The sequence below is a fragment of the Pectinophora gossypiella genome, chromosome 4 (genome assembly GCF_024362695.1).
Source record: "Pectinophora gossypiella chromosome 4, ilPecGoss1.1, whole genome shotgun sequence".
Classification (NCBI taxonomy): domain Eukaryota; kingdom Metazoa; phylum Arthropoda; class Insecta; order Lepidoptera; family Gelechiidae; genus Pectinophora; species Pectinophora gossypiella.
Window position 1 is genome coordinate 16,414,388 of NC_065407.1, and position 25,570 is coordinate 16,439,957.

General features: G+C 34.7%; 2 protein-coding genes across 3 annotated transcripts in view; both read left to right on the plus strand.

Moving 5' to 3' along the window:
• The window catches only part of LOC126382366 (lysosomal acid glucosylceramidase-like), a 251,263-nt gene that overhangs the window by 73,411 nt on the left and 152,282 nt on the right, over window positions 1-25,570 (plus strand). The window lies entirely within an intron of this gene.
• LOC126382379 (protein scalloped) overlaps window positions 3,525-25,570 on the plus strand; it is a 152,213-nt gene continuing 130,167 nt past the window's right edge. The window contains exon 1 of one of the 2 annotated variants that reach the window (XM_050032214.1): window positions 3,525-3,931. The gene's annotated coding sequence lies outside the window, so the exon portion shown is untranslated. The remainder of the gene's footprint in view (window positions 3,932-25,570) is intronic. The other variant, XM_050032215.1, reaches the window with a different exon arrangement.

A 25,570-nucleotide genomic window follows, 5' to 3' on the forward strand; every position in this document is an offset into this window, starting at 1 on the left:
GGACTATAAAGGAATGAGGAAAAAAAGATTATTGATTAATAATACGAAACGTTGCTTCCATTTTTAACGAAAAACCCAAAACTCCAATTTTAACGAATTGTATTTTTATGTAAATAAATGACATGGTAGGTAAATGCACTTAGATATTCACAAAGAGTGTAAAATAGGTATCAGGAATCCAATTATCTTATCTAAGTACAGCTGGCAAAAATAAGTAGAAAATGAATTGATATTTCCTAGAAACAATATTGGCTTAGGCCTGTAACCTGCCACTGAGATAGAAGGCTTACTAGTGCCGCAAAGGACTTTAGGCTTTTAGTCCTTATTTGAAAGTCCTTTGCAGCACTAGGGCTCACACCTATTCTAATATGTCAACTCGAATCTTTCTCGACAACGTCCTCTGTTGAATCGACCTTAAGGAAAACCTCGAACTCAAATCAACCTTACCTCGAGTTTACTCCAGTGAGGTTGAGTGTAGGCATGACGTCATTAATTATTTTGTCGTCACGCTTTGGGTGCCTCATGACGGGTACAGGCGTCGTGGTTGACCTCGAAAGAGATGGCGTGACGACTTGGACGCTTACCGGAGGGACTGGTTACCGGGTGAGAGCCTTCAGCGCTCCCCATTTGTCCGGCTAAGTAGTTAATGCCATCTGCGGCAAATCTACAATAAGTCACGTCAAAAAAAAAGGAGGGACTGGCACGCACAGGACCGCGAAAAATGGAAAGAAGGGGAAGCCTTTGCTCAGCAGTGGGATCTTGTAGGCTAGATTAGCTTAGATTAGTATGATATTATTATGCTCATCTCCAGTAAGTAGTCTTCAAGCCGACGACGTAAATACAAAACAAATTGAGAACGAGTCAAGTAGAGGAAGTTTCGAGTTAACGTGAGAATTCGGGTGTTATCTTTTTTATTCGTGAACAAATCATATTCTTAATCCATTTGATTAATTGTACAATCACTGTCTATCAAAAGACCAAAAAGGGGGTAACCACAACTCAGGAGAGTTTTCAGGAGAATTAAAAGAAATAAAAAAATTTAATACGGGAAACTGAAAAAAAAATGTTGTTTCAATTCCGTGCCGTGAAAAAGAGAAAATAGGCGTTATAATGTACTTTCCATATATTAGGGCTTGTTATGATGTACAATAAGTAAAACATAATTAATTATTCATTTGCAAAATTAAAGGACCAAATGTTGTTATTAAAAACTGTATAATCAGGAAATAATATCCAGACATATACGTATACCTATAAATTATATAGGTAGATATTTCTGGTATTTAAATTGGAAATGAGAATCATTCAAAAACTGTTTATCCGAGCGTTGAAGAAAATTTTGGTCCATTTTTACGTCACATTCTTAGTAAGTACATACTTTATGTCACTTCCAGTCATTCAATCTAAGGATAATTATCAAATTACGTGTTTTTCTTTGATTATTACAATTAATAAACAATGTCCAACGACATTAAATTTTAGTACGATGTAAGATTTTGTTATTGTAGGTACAATTTACATATTTACCTAGTCTAGTTAAAATTCCATTAATTATTAAAGAAGTAACAAATGACAATTGTTTCAGCCGCAGAATTAATTATTCAATAATAATTATAATACCTATCACACTTATTATGAAAAATAACACCATTATTAAAGATGTATAATAATAATCCATCTGCAATATTTTTAAGAAAAAAAAATATTTATTTTCTAGTACCTACCTGACTGAAAACGTTCTAAAGTCCAATCCAAAAAACTGCAGTATTAGTTTTGTTTAAAATTGTTCCTTCTTATTGTATAATTAATTCACAATGTTATTTCAAGTTATAAATTATATTATTATTATTAATTATAATTAATATAAATTAAGAATAGCATACTAGTTACGCATAAAGTTATTAAATCAGTATTATTTTTGTCTTTGTATTAAATAAAATAGATACGTTACTTTTAGAATTAGCACAACTAAGAACTTCTTAGCACAAAAAATACAAGTTTTATTGTACTTATTTGTTTTAAAACTTACTTTCGTACTAACTTTTCAGAATATATAAATAATACAACATATATTTTTCTGTAAGGATGTCATATAATTTAATATCTGGCTTAAAATTAACTGGTTACACAACTGAGGATGTAACTTGGCATGTGACATTCTTTTTCGATTTACATTGAGTACAGACAGGAGGATGATGAAGTTCAATTGTTACACATAACTATATTATGTATAACAATGTATAATGTTATTAGGTACTAGTATACCAAATGAAGTGTTTCAATATAATAATTTGGAAACAATTTTTACATAAGTATTACGCAAATGAAAGTGTTGTACCGTACACTCCAGTTAATTTGTTCAAAAGAAGTATTATAACTTATGTATATGTAACTTATGTTGAATCAAAGTTTTCTTATAGTTATAATAATGTATAAAAAATAAGTTATTTATAATTAAAGCACTGAACATATTCACGATCTTGTTTTTGTTTTAAAAGTGATAATGATAATAAGCTTTAGGGAAATAGAATTACATTTAAACACACATGATATTTCTTTGCGATAAAAATATTGTTCGTATATCTTTTTTTATCTTACAGATCTATTAAATAGTTTTGTGAAATAAATAAAATTATACTGATATTACGTGTTTTAATTATTATAATAAAATCACACTTTTCAAGTGATGTACATTGATGATCTATAAATTACATATCTGTTCATGAATTTGTTATCAATATGGCCTTTCGCACACACTCGTAAACCCGTTAACCGCCTTATGGACCATTAAAAAAATGTACGTGAAAATTTATACCAATACTCTGTTATAACAGAAATTGATGTTTAAGTATATCAATTAGGCAGAACTACAAATAAGTTAAAAACTATTTTGTCTTTCTGAAATAAGTAAAAACACTAATAATAAAAACAAGATACGTTACGTTACCTCAAGTATTGGAATTTTACCAGCCATAGAACTTAACGCCATCTATACTTTTTGTCGTATACTGGAAGAGTATCACTAGATGGCGCTAGGAGTTCTAAATGCTCAAAATAGACGACGCTCGCTCTCTTTCGTACATTTCCAAGATGGCGTCGAACGGGAGCTAGGCAGGTAGAAAGTTTCCATGTGTTAGTGTATACGTGTACAAAATTTCACGTTTGACCACTCTGGACACGCACACACGCTTACCAAACCGGGTGTGCGCGGGGCAAGGGGAGTAACGTCCGTGAAGTTGTGTCAGCATATGCGCAAACGAGGTGCGCATTCGTCGCGTGCGTTGTCGAGATTCTTTGTGCCATTCTTCGCATACCAATAAGAGTATATTCTTAAAATTTACTCTTAAATTAACAATCTATCAAAATTCGACCCTTCACCTCATCTTCGGCCACCGTAATAGGTAAGTGAAAATTGTTATTTAAGTGATTTTCATACAATTAAGTGGAGATTTCGTCGAATTTTATTCGGGAATGTCAACAATGCGATCGCGATCCTGCAATATTTTACATAGTTGTCGCGTTTGCTTCACTTCGACTTCCGGCCGTTCGGGTGTCGGCATTTCGCGATGTAAACATTATCTAGTTTTGGGATTGGGACGCGTTTAGGCGACAGTCGGGAATGAAGTGTGCTCAAGGTGCTTTTGTGTTGTTAAATTCGCTTGAGTGTGCTTACTGGTATGGCGCAATTTTCGAAAGACGCGGTATGGTATGGTTCGCCCGCGATACACTTCAGTCGCGTTGGTGGCTGCATGCGATTTGACGTATTCTGCGCGTGTGATGTCACTTGTCAGCTTATTTTATGAAATGTCAAACGTTTTACATGTAACGCGCGAGTGAATTGTAAACAAATTGACAGTGAAATTGATATTGATGCAGTGAAAATTTTAACCGAGTGACATGGACTGTTATTACTCGAAATTTTACCCGCGGCGTGAGTATTTCCTAGAATTAGTAAACAAACAAATACTTCAAATATTTTAAATTCCTCACATTATTTTTTAATTTCTGTATATAAAAATAAATCAATAATTATTTTATTAACAAGTCATTAAATTAAATGCTATTGATTGAATTATTGTAGGTATTACAAAAGATTATTATTTTTATTAATTTATAAACTTCTTTAATAATGATAGACAAATTTATATTTTAATTTGAAGAAATAGATCTTTGGACTTTTAAAATAACAATTAATAATATTTAGAAATATCAGCGTTGTTAATTCAACAATAACCTGTTTAGTTCACGAATAGAATGCAATGATAATGTACAGTGTTGCACATAAAATAAAATTGACTCAAAAATTACAGTTCAATATAAAAGACAAAATGTGACCTTATAATATTTATTTTTTATTTAAGTGTTTTAAAAGTAAATGTGGGTTACTCAATTAAAATTACAGTCATTGCACTTATGAATGTCCATTTCCCTTTTTCATAAAATTAAGGCTCCTAGCTATTATAATTAATTACTCATCATAATTAAAAGTAATAATAATTAATTATTACTAATAACTCTAATAAAAAGAATAGTGTTTGTTACAAATGTTAAATCAAACCGAGCGCATACTAGGTATAAAAATGCATATAGTTGTGTTAATTTATGTAACGAATGTTTTATTTTTGACATAATACCAACACTTAGTAACATTTATACTATAACTTCAATTATTTACATTGAATTTTTTAATAATCTTTTTTATATTTTGTTGCAATTATTAATACATGAAAATAAGTTTTTCAAATTAGAAATTCGTAATTTTAGGAATAATAATTAATTATTATAGTGATGTGCTGTGCAGTGGTAAAATATGGAATTATATTTATATAACATATCTTGAAAGATCAATCATATCAATAACAGCATGAAAATTCAATGAACACGCTCTTTTGTTGATTAGATATGCTGTATTTACATGTTTAAATATTTTAAATACCACCTTATAAATGCAATTTATGTTTAATATATTTTTAGCTTAGATCAGACTTATACATGCGACACGTAATTCTCCGTCGGCATTTTGAGCTCGAGTTAACATACATACATACAGTTAGTGCTTTATTACTGCTCAATTCATCACAAAAAGTATAAATAAAAAATAAAAATAAACAAAAACTTGTACATCAAAGTAACGAATGTGTATCAATTAATGTAAATAAGGATAAAATGTTCTAACAGATGTATAAAGACTATTAACTGTTTGGAAAATCCAGTCGGTGGCGTTTGGCGCGCGCGGTTTCATTTCCCGCTGTGACGTACAGTCTTCTAGAGATCTTGAAGCTCTTAGTGTCTGTCTGTAACGGTGCCAAGAGTTATTTTGGTCAGTTCAGTTGATGTTTTTATTGAGGCGGAGGCGACGCCAGCGAACGACAAGCAATAAGTCGTGTAAACTGCCGACACACACCCAATACTCAATCCTGAACAATTTATTACGTATTCACTCTTGGAAATTGAATTTACCTCCCTCGACAGACTATTATGCCCTTTAATTAAACTCTTCTATTTCATTCCGTATTTTACACCTTTCATTTACAGCCATTACGGGACGTGTTGAAAGCTTAAAGAGATTTCCTTTTGACATTTACACGTTTTATTATTATTACATTCTAACTTTTACAATTAATGCAATGTTAAGAACACTGTTAATGTTGAATTTCATTGACAAGAATATATATTTCTAAATACCTGTCTGATTTAGATTTTGTTAAAAAATATATATATAATGCATGTAAAATTTATAAAGTGCGTATTTATATATTTTTTGTAGCTCATGAAACCTCAGTGGAGGTAGAAATTATTATCAGAGGTTAATAAGCCATGCTTCTGTAAGTGCATGTACACTTACCTGGCTGAGCCACTCGTTCATTATGCTCACTTAATAAGCAATTGATGCGTATCCGGATGCTGTAATCGGTGTTTTCATCCCACGAATGTTGAATAATATTAGGTCAACAAGTACCTCTTGTGTTGGATATTTGATAAATCATAGATGAAAAAATCTTAAAACTAAATATTAAATAACTTTTGACATTTTTGAGATAAGAAAGTTGTTAAAATAGAAAAAATAAAACCGATTTATAAAACACTGGTAAAACTTTAGCTAATTTAGTTTTTATTTAAAAAGTACAGTTTATTTACTATGTTTACTTTAATATATGTAATTATACTCGCATATAAACAATTCTTTTAAATAAGTATGCAAAAATATAATCGCCCTAAATTATTGTCCAATTACGTTACCTACCGCGTTTTAATTCCGGCTAATTAATAAATATTTATACTTAAGTCACGCGTAATTTCTAGTATTTCCTTAAATGTACATACTCATATGAGTTATTATTTTGTATTTTCTAAAATGATAAAGGAAATTTTCTCGTTTTTGTACCTGAATTAAAAATACATATGTAATATTTCGATAATAAATATTTTCGCTAACCGATTTTATTAATTATTTTCTGAAATTATTAAAATTTTACAATTTATTATAATAGTACATAATAGTTGAATATATCTATAATATTATTTATGATATTAAATAAGTTTGATTCAGCCTTCATGGTAACTTGGAGGAGAGTAACATAATATTGAATGGGTCGGGTCCGTGGTTACGCTACCTGCCCTTATTGACCTGCGATCCTCGCCTCTAATCCCTCAGCCACCGTTCCGACCACGAATCAAAGTCATTCAATCAACCTACCATTTCTACTGTAGCTATTCATTTACCTTACAGGTAGGTACACATTTAAAATTTACTTTGTTTATTTAAATAGAGCAACTCACGAACGATTTGCACATTTGAATTTGCATTCTTTTTATTTACTTTGTAGGTAAATTGTGTTATTAAAAGTGATTCATTATTTTTATGCTTATTTAATAGTTTATTTTTATGCCCTACTTAATACATTTATTGTTATTTTTATTTAAGTTTAAGAGCCAACGACGTTAAAAAAGTTGGTAGTATCTTTTTTGTCGTAAAATAATCAGGTTACGATAAGATTTTTATTGCAACATAACATGGCTTAAAGTTTATAGTTTATTTTACTAACTCGGTTAGCAGTGAGCACTCCTTAGCGGGTTGTCACAGAAAATGTTGGCGTTGAAAAATTTCGCAGCAACAACTGGAAATTACGGGACCACCGCCTGTCCAGTAGCCTCAGTCTATTCTCGTCCCACTATTTGTGGACTCCGAGATCCTCTTCTGTCTTGAAATCAACCGTAGCATTAAGCGATAGAGTTCGAAATTAAACTTAATAACACAACATACGACCTTCTTGCGACGTCAAAAGGACCCACTCCTTATTTATCTTAATTTCTCTCAAAAGAAGTGACAAATGAGGACCGCTTGTGTGAAATTGTGTCGTTCGCATTTTGTATAACATCTCCGAAATCTTTACGTGTTACAAACTCATAACATGGGACTAATTTATTTTTGTTTGTCGTAAAACCTTTTACAGCGCTTGATCTACACTCTTATTTGCGTGTTACAATCTTGTCTTGTAATTGTGTACCATATTACGGTGGTATAGGAGTGAAAAGTGACGGAAGTTGAGCGGATAGTGCGATTGTATCCACCTGAAACCAGTTTAGAGGACCAGTTGGTCTGATTCATTGCGTTTAAATAAGTGCGGTTAGTGACAGACGAGTCAATACGACCACAGGAGCTCAACTACTTGGCACTTGTTAGTCTTTCTTTTTTTATTCGTTCTACTCCTCATTGATTGTTTATTTTTACGCTTTAATCTTTATTGTTAGTATGTGCACAAATGGAGGACTACTTACATATATTATTGTAGACGGAAAACGTTACCTTCAGAGTATAATTTACTTTGATTTAGTCGTAATGTAAATATTATTTGCAATTCGTTCTAATATTACATTTAATATTTTGTTTTCATGGTTTAGTGTCATATAAATTAAATATCTAGTACCTACCACGTTTTATTTCAACCAATTGATCAATATTTCAAGTTACTTTACTTTCATAAATTAATTTAATAATTTTTATATTTTTTATTATAAATATAAGAAATTTTGGAAATGGTATATAAAAAATATGAAATATTTTTTTTTGTATTTAGTTAAAACAGAATGTTAATTTATTTGATTTGCAAATAGTGTTAAAGTTATATTATTTTATTTATTTCATCCCCCTACCGTTATACGCCAGGGCCCGCTTACCTAACCTGAAAATTTGACAGAGATCCGATTTTAGTGCAGAAGGGACTGCCTATCTGACCTTCCAACCCGACCAGGACAGGTTAGGTCACATACTTCTGAATCGCACTTATTGGAGAAGTATTTGAAGACCCATATTATTAAGTTATCTTTACACGCTATATTACTTATCAACAAAATATTTTATTTTTCAACTATACAGTGGTAAGAGACCTTTGTATAGTTGAAAAAGAAAATAATAATGCGTTTTTTTTTTTTGACGTGACATATTGTAGATTTGCCGCAAATTGCATTAACTTGGCCGGCGACTAATACGTAAAATGTTATGTAACGTATGAAATCAAATTATTTTGCAGTGATATCCAATAATACTTATAATTAGATACGCACCAAGTTAGTGTTAGATTTTGCGATTGGATAATGTAATATTCTGAAGGTAAATAAAAATTATAACTTACTTCATGAGACGCTTAAATAAAGTATTCTTACTGAAATTTAAAGAAGAGTTATTTGGAAATATGACACACAAATTCGTACCTAATATAGACGTAATAATCAGCGATGCGCCATACCACCCTTCACGTTGGTCTAATAGAAAAATCGTGCGAGGGTACGGTCACGAGCATTCATATTATGTATACACTTTGGTACCAAGTCACATTAACTTTTTTGAAAAATTTAACTGTAAGTCTCACTAAATGTCAAATATGTTAGTGCGACAGAGTCCTAAAGTGGGTACATTATATTGCTCATGACTGTACTCAGTTCATTGCGCGATAGAAAATTATACTTTGACCAGCCCAATTTAATGATGTTTTCTCTCTTTTGGCGATATAGCATTGTTCCCTCCAGTTAGCCGTAACTGCCCGTAACCAGTGTTTATATAGAGAAATTTCTCGATTCATCGAGCATTTCAGGTAGATACGGTCGGAGTTCAGTTGTTCAACTATTATTGCGTACACTGTTCAATGTTCCCTGTCTAGGCCATTTAATTAAACTTGTATTTGTACGTTTTATTTTCCGATGGCTCGCTTCGCTTTGATTGTCTGACAGTGTATTGCCTTTGTCTTCGTACAAGTGCAGTACAAAGTAATATCGTGCTAACGGCTATTGTGAACAAATTCAACATTGGGTTGTTTAGAGAGAGGTTTAGCAAAAAAGAAATGGTGCTGCGTGATCAGTATTTACAAATTACCAATGTTTATAATTAGTCTTAATTTATCTTAAGAGCAGTTTTCACTAACGCAGTTGGCTCGACCATTACAGACGGCGATACCGATTGGTATTAATGTAAAACATGTTTTGGTTAAAATAAACGTTTCTGAAAAATAAAGAGTTACAAGAGCATTCGACGCATCCAGAAATGCACAAATCTCGAGACTTACTCTAGACACCGGAAATCAAGCACTAAACCAACTACATTAAATCAAAACATCTTGCAAGTTCGTAATTCGTACGCATAAGAAATAAAATCAAATTACTTGTATTCGGTATTTTGAAATAAAAATAAATTACATTTTAAAGTGGCTATTATAATATAAGGTTTTTAATTCTTAATTTTAATGTTCCAAATTCAAATTATAAACTAAATTATTTAACTAAACTCAAATGTATCGAATTTTTGGTGATATGTAGGTATATTCATGCGTAGTAAGGCGTTTATATATAGGAGAGACATACGAGGAATCGGAAAGAATTTTACTCCCAATCCATCAGATAACCATAGAATAACGAATAATACTACGTATAGAACGGGAACTCTTCGCTCCCCACCAGCGGCTGAGCTAGGTTTACCTCCCCTCGTATAAGCGTCAGCGTCAGACGTCACACACACAGGTGCGGTGTACGATAACGTCAATGTGTAGTTTCAGTGTAACACGAGAAGTGTCCGGGGTGTGACATAACATAAGAAACAGCTTCTACATATCCCCCTGTTGAATACAGGTCTCCCGCTGACCAACGGGTATGGAGCATACCAATCCACGAGAAAAATTTGATCATTCTACACAAAAATAGACTAAATCACATAGCGATAGTCTTATATTTTATATATATTTCCCCAATTAAGTCGACAGCAATTAAAACAAGTTCTTTCAGAGTGTTCCTTAACGTCTATTTCTTTATTTTTTATTCGTTTTCAGTTGCCATGAACTGGCAAACTTGTAATTGTCTCTTTCACCCTGTGTGTTCATTGTCTCCAGAGAATTGGCTTACGGATTCTTTGAAATTCTTTGCTTGAAGTGGCTTTAATTTTTCTAATAACTTTCATGATAAACGTCCGTTTTACTTTATTATTTTTGCGAGACGTGTTATGTGCATAAACACGACGAAATTCTTCTCGTACTTAAATAAAAACAAAACACTTCCGAATTTTCGTTGAAGAATATAGGTACTAGTTTAATTGAAGTTTCGAATTTGGAACATTATAAGTACCTATTTAAAATGTAAATAATACACTCTGGTAAACTATTTTTATTATTTTAATCCTAATATTTAGTTGTATTTAACGTGAATAAAAAACGTTAAATTGCGACATTAATTGAGAAAACTAATCAAAAACACGATGATACGACCTTTTTGCGAGAATCCCCGGAAAACGGTTAAGTATTTTTGTTTTTAGTTACAAACACCCTATAAACTTACAAAATACGTACGACAATAATATGATGTATAGGTAATAAACAAATGACGATGTTTTTTGCTCATTCTTTCCTCCATTTCGTTAAAATACTCGCACCCTAGAGAATCTATTGGGGCACATCACTCACTTAATGCATTTTAAATGAGTTCGCATCGCACAAGATTACCTACAGCTAAACGATATCAGAAGCGTATCGTCCGGGAAACGATGTAACCTCGATGTAACATTGTAAAGTTTACACCTTTTACGATGTTGACATCGTTTTTGACAACTTTGTCGTGAATTGAAACTTGTGCATTCGTAATGGACTCGGTGAAAAAGTTGACACAGAAATCCTTGTTGGAACATACCTTCTAGCAAACATAACATAAGTTCACGACTATGATGATGATATCCCATTGGGGTAGGTAGTCAGAGATACAGTACTCACATCTCACCGAGCTTTCTGTTAATGGTGAGCCGTATCGCCGTATCGCCGTCTGTAATGGTCGAGCCAACTGTGAAAACTGCACTTAAGATAAATTAATAACATGTGTTCCATAAATTTTATGCCTGTCGATTACCCGTACATACATAAACTCACGCCTATTTCCCACCGGGGTAAGCAGAGACTATAGAATTCCATTTGCTTCGATCCTGACACACTTCTCTTGCTTCCTCCACATTCATCAATCGCTACCCGATCCCCCGTATTTCGATTACCCGTCCCTTTCCTTTTTGATGGATATGAAAATGACAGGTATAACTTAAAATAAAATTAGATGGTGTGTACAGGAATCAGCACCATTATCACAGTATAGTAGCTAGTAAGATAGATCAAATCATTTACCACTGGCCGTAACGCCGTGAAATTGTGAACACACACAAAGCTAGCAAGTTTCTCGTATGACACAGACTAGTTTGGACATAATTTGACTGCGGTGTAGAGGGACAGTGTATTATTGATTTTCAGGTGCCTCCACCCATAGTCGGACTCCCCATGTTATGTAGTTTGAATATCTTGCCTTCCCTACCAACAGATCTGATTCGAAGGATCAAGAAAAGTTTAAATACTTATTCTTTTTCTATCGTGTGGGTTGTGAGGTGGAGTACCAACCTCATCAACCCTGGTGTCAGGGTTATTATTGAGCCGCCAAAGGCCCCTGACATGACTCATGTAACGACTACTTACTTACATCAGTAAGTAGTAACCGGGACCAACGGCTTAACGTGCCTTCCGTGTTTCGTGTTTTGTGCTTTAATACTTATTTTAATTTTTTTTTAACAAAATTCGAGTACCTATTCAATTTCAATTATTTAATACCTACATATATGTATCTACAAAAAAGGGGGCCCAATCATTTTTAAAAGCCCCCAAACATAAGGTTGTCTGGAAGGAATTGCTGCTTAGCAACAAGGCCGCCAATTGTACTTCAACTGTCATTTTGTCCTTTATGTCGTGTTTATGTGCAATAAAAGTGTTTTAATTGAATTGAAAGCCTCGTTCATATCCTGTACAACGTGAAATAATGTGACTCGAGCCAAGAGAACTTCTTTAAATTTTAAAGACAAATGCTGGCAATATTGTTTGGTTCAAGCGTTCAAGTGCCTGATTGGTTATTCTTCTATCGTGTGGATTGTGAGGTGGATTACCAACCCCATCAACCCTGGTGTCAGGGTTATTACCGAGCCGTCATAGGCCCCTAACTCATGTAACGATTATGTACTTAGATACATTAGTTAGTTACCGAATTGGTTTGTTTCCTAAGTCAAAGAAGATTAATTATGAAATTCTGATTACTAAATAAAGACAGATCTAAAAGTGACAAAAACGTTTTCTTTATTCTATTTAGCTTATTTATGAATTTTAATAACGAAAAATATAATAATAAGTGTGATATTTTGTCACGTTTTTCTATGACGTCACAGGTTGCTTTCCCTTGCAAATTCCATAGTAATTCCGTGTCAAAACACGTCAAAACGTTTAGTGAAAAGTAACTGATTTGACTAGTTGGAAAGTACCCTATTGAAACTAAAAAAACTAGTTATTTACCTAATTGAATATTTGCTATTTGCCGTACCTGGTTACTCAAGTCTCTTTTGTAACTATTTTCTTTTATTTTGGCGCAATAAAGTATATTTGTAATGTATTTAATAGATATATTCACGCACGGATAGGCACTCAAAACAAAGCTACAACTTCGGCTCGCAATCTGTGTTGTCTCGAGGGACACACAAAAACCAAACATAGATATAAATAGTTTACTGCATAGCAGCTATGTCATAGACAGTAAGAGAGAGCAGACGTCTATCCTGTATAACAAAAGAATCGAATTGTCTATAAACATAACATAAGTTCAAGACTATATCCCAACAGGGTAGTCAGAAACATCCATCGAAAGATCAACTAAGTACCCACACCTCACCGAGCTTACTGTTAGACCAACGTGATAGGTGGGGAGCTGTATCGCCGTATTATCTATAAGTGACGGTTAAAAAGGCCATAACGAAGCAATTCATCTAAAAAAGCAATATTGCTATTTGACATTTTTATATGCGCACTTACTTTTATATGCGTGAATGTCAAATTGCAATATTGCGTCGATGTGGGGTTTATAACCCCCTGATTATTATTATGTAGACTAGGGTCCACACCTGGGATGGTGTGCAGGGCAAAGGTCTCTCTCCCTTTCTTCCACTTCTCACGATCTAGGGCTTTCTTTATCCAAAATGTCAAGTAGGTATGCATCCAACTCGTCACTCTATCAAATACCTACTGATATTCGTTTTTAATAAGTATTTAGGTATCTAGGTAGAAACAATACAGGCCATATAGGTCCCTACTGGTCTGTAGAAATACTACGGCTCTCAAAATATAAACAGATTGACAGAGAAACATTTATTTAACAAATGTAAAGTAGAAGGAGTTTTGTTTAGACTCGACTCAAGATTGATGTCGTGTTGCTAAGGCAAGGCGGCTGTCACGCCATAAATTAAACACGTCGCACACAGCCGGAGTGATAAACACACTGTCATCCCTTTCTTTCCCGTGTACAACACTTGTGCGAGACAAAGAAACAACCAGTGGCCCGACAGGACAGCTTTTTTGTTCCAACGGGCAACCGTTAGTCGCAACTTTGTTCCTGTAATGACATTTAAGTAAAGACGTTTGGTTTTTAATGAAGAAACTCTAGTCCTGTTCGTAGATAAGTGGAAGTTTATCCTTACTTTGTGCTGTAAAAACAGATTTAAAAAAAAACCTAAGCTTACGTCCTATCTATTTACAAAAGGTTTCTAAAAGTACTTATTTATATTATTGTTTATGAAAAAGTGAGGTAGAGTACGTACCTACATCCATCAATTTGAAACGTAATTTAAATTTCAAATTTCGTCAGGAATTTCAACGATTTCAGCGTATAAAAAGCGTTGTTCCAAAAAAATAATAAACCGTGGGTTTTTTTCTATTTAGGACTTACCTAAGTGCAATTATAGTTAGGTATTTTAATTAGGTACAACTGCAGATCTCGAAACCTCATTAAACCACCATGAAAAGAAGTATTTCTTGCTTATTTAGGTTATGTTATACAAGCTGTTTTATTATTTTAAAGGATATCCAATTTTATTAAAATTAAAAATTACATTCTAAACAACAACTAATCTCGAATAATTTTATTAATATGGCAACGTTGAATTATAGACAACTGTCGCTTTAACTGTTTAAAATTTCGAAGTTTGAAATAAATAAAAATAATTATGACTAAATAAATTATCTTCTTATTGTACGAAATTAAAACCAAATCATCTTTTGAATTTGGAATTATATGTCAGCGTGAGTCATAGATTCACTTTACTAGATTAGCATAATTTTATGTCAATATTTCGTCCGGACATTTACAAGTACCTATGGCCAATCCCAATCTCGACTGATAAATCACTATGCTAATGCCACAACAGTCTTTTGTATTTTGCCAGATCTAACTCGTACCGCGCATTGAAGCTATTTTAAAATGTTATATTGAAATATACCTAATCACTAATTGTACTGAATAAGACGTTCTGTTTAATATTTACTCATTATTGTCTCCCTAGCATTATCCCGTTTTTCACAGAGTCCGTTTACCTAATATGAAGATTTGACACGTTCGGTTTTTTACAGAAGCGACTGCCTGTCTGACCTTCCGCGAAGGGAAAACCAGCCAAATACAGGTTAGGTCACATACCTTCGAAAATGCATTTCTCGAGAATGTGGGTTTCCTCACAATGTTTTCCTTCGCTGCTGATCACCTGATAATCATTTATGATCCAAATATGAATTCAAAAACAAATTCGACAATCATTGGTTTAGGCCTGTGCTGGATTCGAACCTGCGACCTCAAAGTGAGAGGCGTTCTACCAACTGGGCTACCACGGTTCTGTTTAATACTACATATAAGTGTTATTTTTGTTTTAATCTTCCCCTGTATAAAAGGCAATTCCTCACAGACTGACCAGATTACTCAGTTGACCATGGCGTATCTGCAATCGGTAAATGGTTACTTAAACCCTCGATATGCGGAGTATTCTAAAGGAATGTCACCACAGCTCGGCGGCTATGTGCGCGGACGCACTGAATTTTTTCTTATCGCTAATGCATTTTCTGCAAGTCTCCAACCGAGTGAAAGATTTACTTAGGTATAGATTATTTATTTTGTAAAAGTCGGTTATTATTTACCTACGTTTTAAAAAAAATCGTTTGATAGGAATCCCAGATTGTCTGGTAAACACATTAGTATCACTCATTAACAAAAAAAAAAATTCAATATTGATATGGCATATTTCAAATAGAGAAAATTAAATCAAGAAGTCGGACTCGGACGGAATTTAAACTTCTTTTCTCTTTGTTCTTGTCAAGTCGGGAGCAGAGTGTTAGTTAACAATGGCTAGTTTCCAACTAATCAAATCAGTTACTTTTTACTAAACATCAAAACACGAAATTACTATGGAATTTGTATGAAAAAACAACATGTCATAGAAAAACGTGACAAAATGTTGCCCATATTATTTCATTTTTATTTATTAAATTTCAAAATGAAATAGAAAAAAGAAAACGTTGTTGTCACCTTTAAATCTGTCTTTATTTAGTACTTAATCAGAATTTCATAATTTGTCTTTGACTTAGGAAACTGCCCAATTACACCATCGGGTCGTCATCTTATCTCATCTTATAATTTTTTTTTTCGATTTAAGATAAGTAAAATTATATATTTTTTTTGAGATTCACCTAGTCCAAACGATACTATTATTTTTTCAAAAAATGTCTTGTTGTATCAATTAATTTCATTCCGAGTAAAATTGAGACCACGTTGATTTAGCTTCATTTAAATTAGCTTGTCTATTATGAATATGTGAGGTATATCCAGTTACATATGTCTATGTTTATGTACTTGTATAAACTGACGCCTATTTCCTACCGAGGTAAGCAGAGACTATGGACTATCGAGTAACGTGTGTATCTATATTTTTAATGAGCCGAATTTGACACGTGTAGTTTTTGATTTATGAGGGGGTCAAAAGTGGCTCCAAATGGCTCGTGCAGCACACGGTGCAGCTCGCCAGTTCTGTTACTCGCTGAACTTGGCTTGACACGCTCCCATGTGTCCTAGCATACCCTTGCCAGACATTAAAGTTAACTTACGTGTGCTATTGACAGTATTATAAGGAACTAGTTTTTCCTCAAACAGAATCTTCTTTAAGTACAAATCTTCGCACCATCTTCACGCCCTCCCCGGTCTATACTTAACTTTTTCCAATCTCCCTGGAGATTAAGCCGGTAATACCGACCAGGCCATCCATCAAGAGACGCCACGTCTGTCAACCTATCCTGGGCTGGTTTTGCTAATGATTCCACCGCTGTATCACGCGACATTAACAATGCCCGATTGTACCTTTAAGTACTTAGTAGCCAACAAAACAAAGTACTTAGTACACTTTCAAATTTTATTTTCGTTCTAAACTTGAAATATTTAAAAAAAAAATGTTTTATAGATAATTTTATTGGTTTAGTCATTTTGACTCGTTTTTATTTCGAAAGATTATTTTGTGTAAGTATTTAAAAAGTTATTATATACTTAGTTATGCAGGACAGTGTACATACACCCACTCCTCGCCTGGCGGGACCAATTATATTAACCGGGCACCAATCCAACCACGTGATATTAATTAGTTATTTCACCTAAAAAATATCCCGCACGATAACCGAGATCCACGAGGTCGGCATTCCGGGCAGAAAACTAGTAAAATATAAGTACAAAAGTGCGACTTGAAATCTGCCACTTTTAAGTCGTAAGACCGAACGTCCTTTTAAAATCCGTTGTTTAACTATTGTGTCTGGAAATCTCGGCCTTAGGAGGTTAAATATGGACTGGACTGTGTTGACATTTAAAGAATTCACAGACTTATACACAACAACGCTAGCTCCATAGTTACCGCAGTCGAGTCGACGTTTCGGTCGCAAATTTCCAGCCTAGAAAAAGTAGTTAGTGAGTTCTAAGTACGTACATTTAAGCTCAACGCTGGTTTTTTACAAAGCCGAGCGCGAATGCCACGTATGCAGTATCGCATTCTCCCCGGGAGAGTTTATAATTTATTTGCGTGGCAGTTTTCTGGCGACGATTTTCCCACACAGGGACGGCGAGGCGGTGACTTCTCAAACGAGCACCGGCTGCCCTTTATGTGGTTTTTTGTCGGCACAAATGCTGGAAAACATTCAGTGATAACTGGTAACAATCGCGGACCGCCGGATGCCGCCGCCATTCCGCACATACCATCGGCCGTGCTTTTTCATCCAACCCAAACACTGGACTCCGTTCGTGACCGGATCAACAAATGACAGTCATTATTTTAGACCGATCTTTTTAGATTGATGATTATAATTATTTAGTGCACTATATCTTTATCTTATCTTTGTGAGTTATCCTTTGGTAGTCAAACTTGTCGAGTATGAAGAGAAAAGTATATAATTTTATTTACTGGCATATTTACTGCCATATCGTAAAAAAATATTAGATGTAAGTTAATATACAAAAGAATCGGGCGTTACTTGACGGGAATCTATAATTATACTTATATCTAAAGTTTGTTACTAATAGTATAAAATAAAGTATATTTCTGCTCTACACTACTGTAGTAAGTGTAGTGTAGAAAAGTAGTAAATATACTATTAAATTTCTAGTTATATGTGTATATATATTAGTCAATTTTCTAACTCTACATTCCAATCTGTTGTGGATTGATTATTACTTTATGTACATACTTATTACATTCATTCTATTTGTGTTCTGTAGTAATACAAAATGGGCAAAGCATTTTCATGCCCGTAAGGCCTTTAAATCTCGAGATATGATTTTTTATGAAGAAGAAGAAAATCTAAAGTCTAAAATTTTAAAATGGCTGCCATTTCTAGAATACTTAGATTTGACCCCACATATGGGGTGTTTTCTCGAAAAAATTACCAGTAAAATCCACCCTTAAAATTGTCGGGTCCGAAAAACTACACACTGTATAACACATAATTTACAAATATGCATGACGAAGCGAAAGTAGTGTGTTAGGATCGTAGTAACTGGAATTCCATGGCGTCTGCCTACCGAATGGAAAATACGCGTGATATTCTCTGTCTTTATAAGTATGTCTATCGTATCCTGGATTTACGAAAAGTACCAGGTAAGAGGTTGAGTCAAATGTCACGGTGAACGATTAACATTTGGAATGGAGATATTCCGATGAGATTCTCAAGTTATCTTGTAGCTCGTGATATTACCGTTCATAACATTGATTTTACATCTGTGACCTTTACAATAAATAATAAATAGTTTAATGTTTGGGCGACTAAAATAAAATAATAAAATAATGGTAAAAAATAGATTAATTAGGCTCTATCTCACTAGGACATCATAGTAGCGCCAACATGAACAGACTGTATGCAGTTTTATAAAAAAAAAACGATTCTTGCAGACACCTCCTCATTTTAAGTTACGAAATGATGAAATGAATTATTTTATTTCAGAGGTAAATTCATATTTGTTAGTAACAATGTGAACTTAAACTATGTTAGTACCTATCCTACACACACATTACACATACATAGGAACTGCCAAGTTGCTATTTACAACAGCATCCTCCTCGTAACATATCTTGGGCACACATGCATCTTCACCTCAAAACCCAGAATAGGACTGTCCCACCTATCAACAATGGGAATTTATAAAGGGTATCTCGTCTGGTTGCGCAAAAAAGTACCGTGTGAGAGCCTTCAGCGCTCCCCATTTGTCCGGCCAAGTAGTTAATGCCATATGCGGCAAGTTAAAAAAAAGCGACTATGTTGCAGGCATCAGAATTCTCAATAATTGCCTTCTGTAATGGCAAAAAGCTGTAATGGTAATGGCACAACCATGGCATCCTAGTGAGTTGGGGCCCTTAGTCAAAATACCATCAGAATGAAAACTTCTGTGCTGGACTGGGCGCGAATAAAAAAACAAAACTTCAGCTGTTTATCTTCACGGGTATTTCGTAAAAGCCTACAAAGGGATGGATTTATAAGGGACATAATAAACCGTCTGAAATAGACGTATAAGGCCAATGATGATGATGATGATAAAGGGATGGCATCATTTAATTATATTATGATGATGACGCGCTGATCAGGAGTTCATATCAAGTAGCTGCCAGTAGTTTATTTAAGTACCTAAGTACTTTGTATTTATAAAAGAAAACAGCCCGGACACTCCTTACAAAAATCTCCATCTTACCGTGTGCCGCATAACGCGTAAGTGCGAACGAGACAGACAATCCGCGCGCACTCCCTTACACCTCAACGTTACGGCTAAAGTGACACCCAGCTGGAGGTAAATCTAGCGCGAAACGAATTGGTGTTGAGTGGAATGTCCGTTCCATACGTAGTGCCTATTATTCTTTATTCTATGGTAATAGGTAACACAAGAGATAACTTGTAAAATAAACAAGCCTCTCTACCCAAACTTTCCAGCTTTTCCAATATTTCAGTTTTCAGTTCCCTTGCAGAACTAATAGCGTTCACTAATAGAAAACGTCTGTCCGTCGACTGTTCATTAGTAGTGAGCATTGCACGTATTTCATTGTTCTATTGTTTTATTTGCTACTGAGAGATGTACCGCTACTCTTGATCTTGATTTTACAATAGAATAAAGTTCGTATCATCATCAGCCCATTAACGTCCCCACTGCTGGGGCACGGGCCTTCCCTATGGATGGATAGGGAGATCGGGCCTTAATCCATCACGCGGGCCCAGTGCGGATAGATGGTTATTAACGACTGCCAATGCAGCCGGGACCAATGGCTTAACGTGCCTTCCGAAGCACGGAGGAGCTCGAGATGAAAACATTTTTTTGTGGTCACCCATTCTATGACCGGCCTTTGCGAAAGTTGTTTAACTTCAACAATCGCAGACCGAGCGCGTTTACCGCTGTGCCACCGAGCTCCTCCAAGTTCGTATATAGAACAGTAAGGAAACTTTCCGCCCCGCACCAACTCGTATTTGACGCCGATCTCACCCCCTCTGGTTCCTGCTTAAGTCTTAAATGGCCGTAAGAAGCTAAGAAGTAAGGAGAGCGCGTAGATTGTGTCTCGCTTACACTCACGCGGCGTCAGAATCCAGACGTACGGCGGGTTACCATTCTTACTTGGTTGACATACCACTAATCCGCACCAAGCGCTTCGCTTCAGTTTTCATAATGCGCACAGCCAAGGAATGGAATGGGCTGCCGACGTCGGTGTTTCCTGAATCTTATAACCTGGGGTCCTTTAAATCACGGGTGAATAGGCATTTTCTGGGTAAGCTCGTTCCAACGACGATCTCTTCTTCTCCTCGTGGAAGAACGAAGTCAAGAGCAAACCCATGTTAATTAAAAAAAAGCGGCAAACGGTAGTATTGAGACTTTGTATGTCCGGAGTCAGTTTTTATTTGATGTAGTGTATTGACCAATTTGACCGCTCGGGAACCAATATAAAGCAACCAAATTACTGAAATTATATTCAACATTTCTTGTTTTTTTTTAAGAACGTCTAGGGCCCTGTGCCGCGGTTTTTCTTGCAGATATTTTTTTCAGCTATACAGGTTGTGAGAAGCTACAGTAGGCTCAATAAAAAATATACAGGGTGTTAGTGACATCGTAACAAAATTTTGTTGGTGATTTATGCCATGATTCTGAATTGATATCAAGTGGAATTTTCCGACGTAAAACTATGGAATAACAATAATAATTTTTAAAAATCACTAAAATTTTCATGACTAATAGGAAAATTCCACTTGATATTAACTCAGAATCATGGTCTGAATCAACCCCCTCAGTATTCGTTACGATGTCACTAACACCCTGTATTTATGCAAAAATTCTCGATTCAAAGTGTAACTATGTTACCTAATGGATAAAGATATTTTTTTAGTATGAGTAAATTGGGGTTACTAAATCTAGCTTTTCTTCGTTATATGACCTAATATAGTTAGTACCTAACCTAACATCAGAATATGGCTGTTCGACCATAGAATGCCACCGGAACGTTTTCACGCTCGGCCATACGCGTAACGTTTTTATTACGTTCTATTGTTTCTTAATCGGCCCCGAGATCGGTATCGAGATAAGTTTCCGTTAAAAGCATAAGTTAAGTAAACCTGTAAGCCTAATATTATTGATGGATGGCGTAGATTGGCAGCGGCTGTGATTAGCGCCATTAACAGTGCGGTAGAGAATTGAAAACAGCTGATTTACATCAAATGTATCTGTTATTATTCATATTAAACAATAGTACAGTCATGAGCAATATAATATACCCACTTAAGGACTCTGTCGCACTAATTAAAGCACATAATAACGGGTTCTTACCGCGTTTAAATGGGGATATGAGACTCCCGATATTTCGAAACTGTTGCAAGTGCCATGATCACGGGATGACTGATGAGATTGGAGTGGAGTAGGTAGATTCATAATTTCTGTCGCACTTGACCGTACACTTGTCACGATATGTTTTTATTTTTAATTAATATTGGTTTGCTCTTGACTTCATTCTTCCACGAGGAGAAGAAGAGATCGACGATGGAACAAGCTTACCCAGAAAATGCCTATTGACCCGCGATTTAAAGGACCCCAGGTTATAAGATACAGGAAACACCGACGCCGGTAGCCCATTCCTTTTCTTGGCTGTGCGCATTATAATAATAACAATGTCAGTATTTAATTAATATAATTACACAGCACGAGAAGCTAAATAACCGTCAGGGACGGTGGTCGAGAAGAAAGAAGAGGGACAGACAATTTGTCTCTGGTCTTTAAAGGCGTTGCCAGTGTCAATACGATATTAGTTATAATACATCTACAGAGCGTCATCTTTATTGTTTTTGAGAAACTTCTGGAAAGGCACTAGAAAGTCCCGCATGAAGCATATTGTTGAAAATAATTTTACACGACAGATAGTAATGTCAGTCTGTTACCCTATCCAAACTAAGTATTATAGTGTTAAAGCACTTTGCTGTTCAGTTTTATTTTCTTATGTTTGTTACCAACTCCGTCAATAATTCCGTACCAGTGAAAAGTAATACAACTCGAGTTGTATCATTTATGAGTTATTAGCAACACACTTCATGTTCAAAAAATTATCTTTGTATCTGTCTAATAATTCTGACTCGATTTGGATGTTTTTTTAAATTTCAGCTACACGTTACGTAATATGCATAAGTATATCTATTAAAGACTAATCAGAAAAAAAGGTATATTACACACACACTTCTCTTGTCACATTTGTATTTGTTTTTAGTGTTGTGTTTATATGTGCAATGAAGCGTTTTTGTACATATTGTATTGTATATTAATTAGCTTATTTTCAAATTTTTACAATGTTTTGAGCAAAATTGAATCCTTTACTCTCTGTGAACTTCTTTTTTTGATGACCTTGCAACCCCCCCCCTTTGTCTACACAGTTTTTATTTTCCGCCTAACAACAGACGATAAAAAAAATTTTGACGTCACTTATCTGTGATCGTTAAAGACAATTTTGTGTAACAGGGCCTAAATAACCACTAGGAGACGGATCTGGGATTTATAACCATTCGTTGTTCAAAGTTGATTTTGTATCGATTACGGATACTTTACTGCATGGTTGGAGGTATGTACATTGCGAGTTGATTGGTTACTCTAAACTGATAGTTGCCAGAATGTCGGAATTCCAAGACCTTCCTAATTAATGTTCGCTTTGAAATTTCAAGCCGATTCGATTCGAGCTCGTTCGAGTCGAAATCGAGCGTTGGACAAATCGCGATCGAGTGGAAAGATAACGGACAGGCTCTAAGCCCTTTCTTAGAGCTTAAACATAGTTAAGGCCACGACGCATTCGGGTGTCATGCGACTTTATGCGCAGATATAAACAGAATATAATACTTAGTTTGGATAGGGTAATAGACTTGACATTACCAGTCATCTATCGTGTAAAATTATTTTACTATCCAGTGCCTTTCCAGAAATTTCTCAAAAACAATAAAAAGGCGCTGTACAGATTTTCCTTCGTTTAACCTTCTAATTTCATGGATAACAGATATATGCAACTTTTATCTTTGTTTTTGGGTATAAATGATGGCAATTTTTATTATATTCTGATCAAAATAAAGAGAAACATTATATAAGAATGTAGCACCATAATACTACAACATTTCTGAGTAAAGCATTTTCTTACCTACAATGTAAATCGCACCACTTACCTTTCGCACTACAAACAAAGTGCCTTAGCAAAACAAAACGAATGAAATAGAAAGTTAATCCTTAGAGATGTGTTGACACATGTCTAGTGTATCATTTGTCTTGGCATTTTAACATTTTGGGCCATTCAATGTGGCTGCAGCGTTAAACTCTCTCACGGTAGACGTACAGACAGCAAAGGAATTAATATACTAATGTAGTCACTAAATAATTATATACTTATTATGTGTATACGTAATCAAACTTAAGAAAATATAGCACAGTGAGTTGAAATTAGTAAGTACTTACCAGAATCTACGTATAAGTATATTACTAGAAGGTAAACCTTAAAATAAAATTTGATAGTGTGCACTGAAATCAGCACCAATTCTTGCCTAAGTTATTTTTAATAGTTTGAAGTATTTGTTTTTTCTTATGTGTACTTTAATGGTTTTAATAATTAGGATGTAAATTCATATAGAAAAACATTGAAATCTTCATCGTATAACGTTTTCAAAAAAGAGTGGAATTATGTAACCGCAAAGAATTGCTATTTGCCGGCGTTCGTAATTTATAATGAGTTTTTTTAATATTCTTGATCTAAGTTTATACTAATAGGTACGTATTTCTTAACGGTATTTAAATTTTTGTGTATTGATTCATAAAATAATCCTTGTTTTTATGCTTTGTTTAGGTTTAGGTTAGATTAGTGTCGCCGATAGGAAACCTTTTTAATGTTTTACTTTTTACTTCTTTTCTATTCTTTTATATATACGTATTAGAATTTTGATATTATTTTGTTTTCTACGGTTTTGACAATACAGTTTTACTAAAAAACTCAAACCGAATGGTTTTATTTTCCACAATTAGGTTAGGTTACTCTGAACCGGCGTGCGTTTATGAAACGATTGATGAATGTGGAGGAAGCAAGAGCAGTGTGTCAGGATCGAAACAAATATAATTCCATAATGTCTGCTTATTACGGTGGGAAATAGGCGTGAGTTTATACATGTAGAGGTATATGTAAGTTGGTTAATCATTTCAAGTTTATTGGTCTTTGGCTCAATAATTTTCCAAAACTATTGTATGGCGTAGTACATTTCAGTCTACTATCTATCTACTCAGCCTGTATCCACCCACTGCTGGGTATAGGCCTCCCCTCTTTCATGCCATCCTTTCCGGTCCCGTGAAAGTCTCATCCATCGTTTTCCGGCGCACCTCTCAATGTCATCCGACCACCGGACTGGTGGTCTGCTTCTATGTCGCATACCATCCCTGGGACACCATTCAGTAACAACCTTGGTCCATCTGTTGTCTTCCCGTTTTGCCAAGTGTTCTGCCCATCTCCACTTAACCTCGTAAGGCCGAGATTTCCAGGTACAATAGTTAAACAATGGGGTTTGGATTTTAAAAGGACATTCGGTTTTACGACTTTAAGTCTAGTGATTCGATACCTACATCTTCGACTTTAGTGCGTTGCCGAATTTCGACGTTTGGTAACGATATTTCAGTACCTATTATTATTTTATCTAAAAACAGAGGTCTATTTGAACCGCAGACGGTACTTAAGCACAATAAATCGTATGTTTAGCTGAGTGACTCGTAAGTATAATTAACAATGGGCGCATTATACGCGATTTCCAAATCCCCGACACGATCATTTGTCAGCGGCAAATTACTATTTATGAAGATTATCCATTTTAGCTCTACTGTGAATATAAAAATGTCCAACACAAGCTCACGACTATATCCCAATTGGGGTATACAGAGGTACATCCATCGTAAGATGAACTAAGTACTCACACCTCACCGTGCTTTCTGTTACACCTACATGATAGTCTAACTCTATTCACACTTTATTCATTTTTGATATCGTATACTTTGGTACTATTTATTTTGCACCACCACCTATAATTTAGACATTTTATTTTGACGTAGAGCGGATGAAGCATAATAGGATTCGAAAGGAAGGAAACAGTATACTGTAAAGCGAAGCGCGTACATTGACCAAATAGTAGACTATACATCCTTAAAAAAG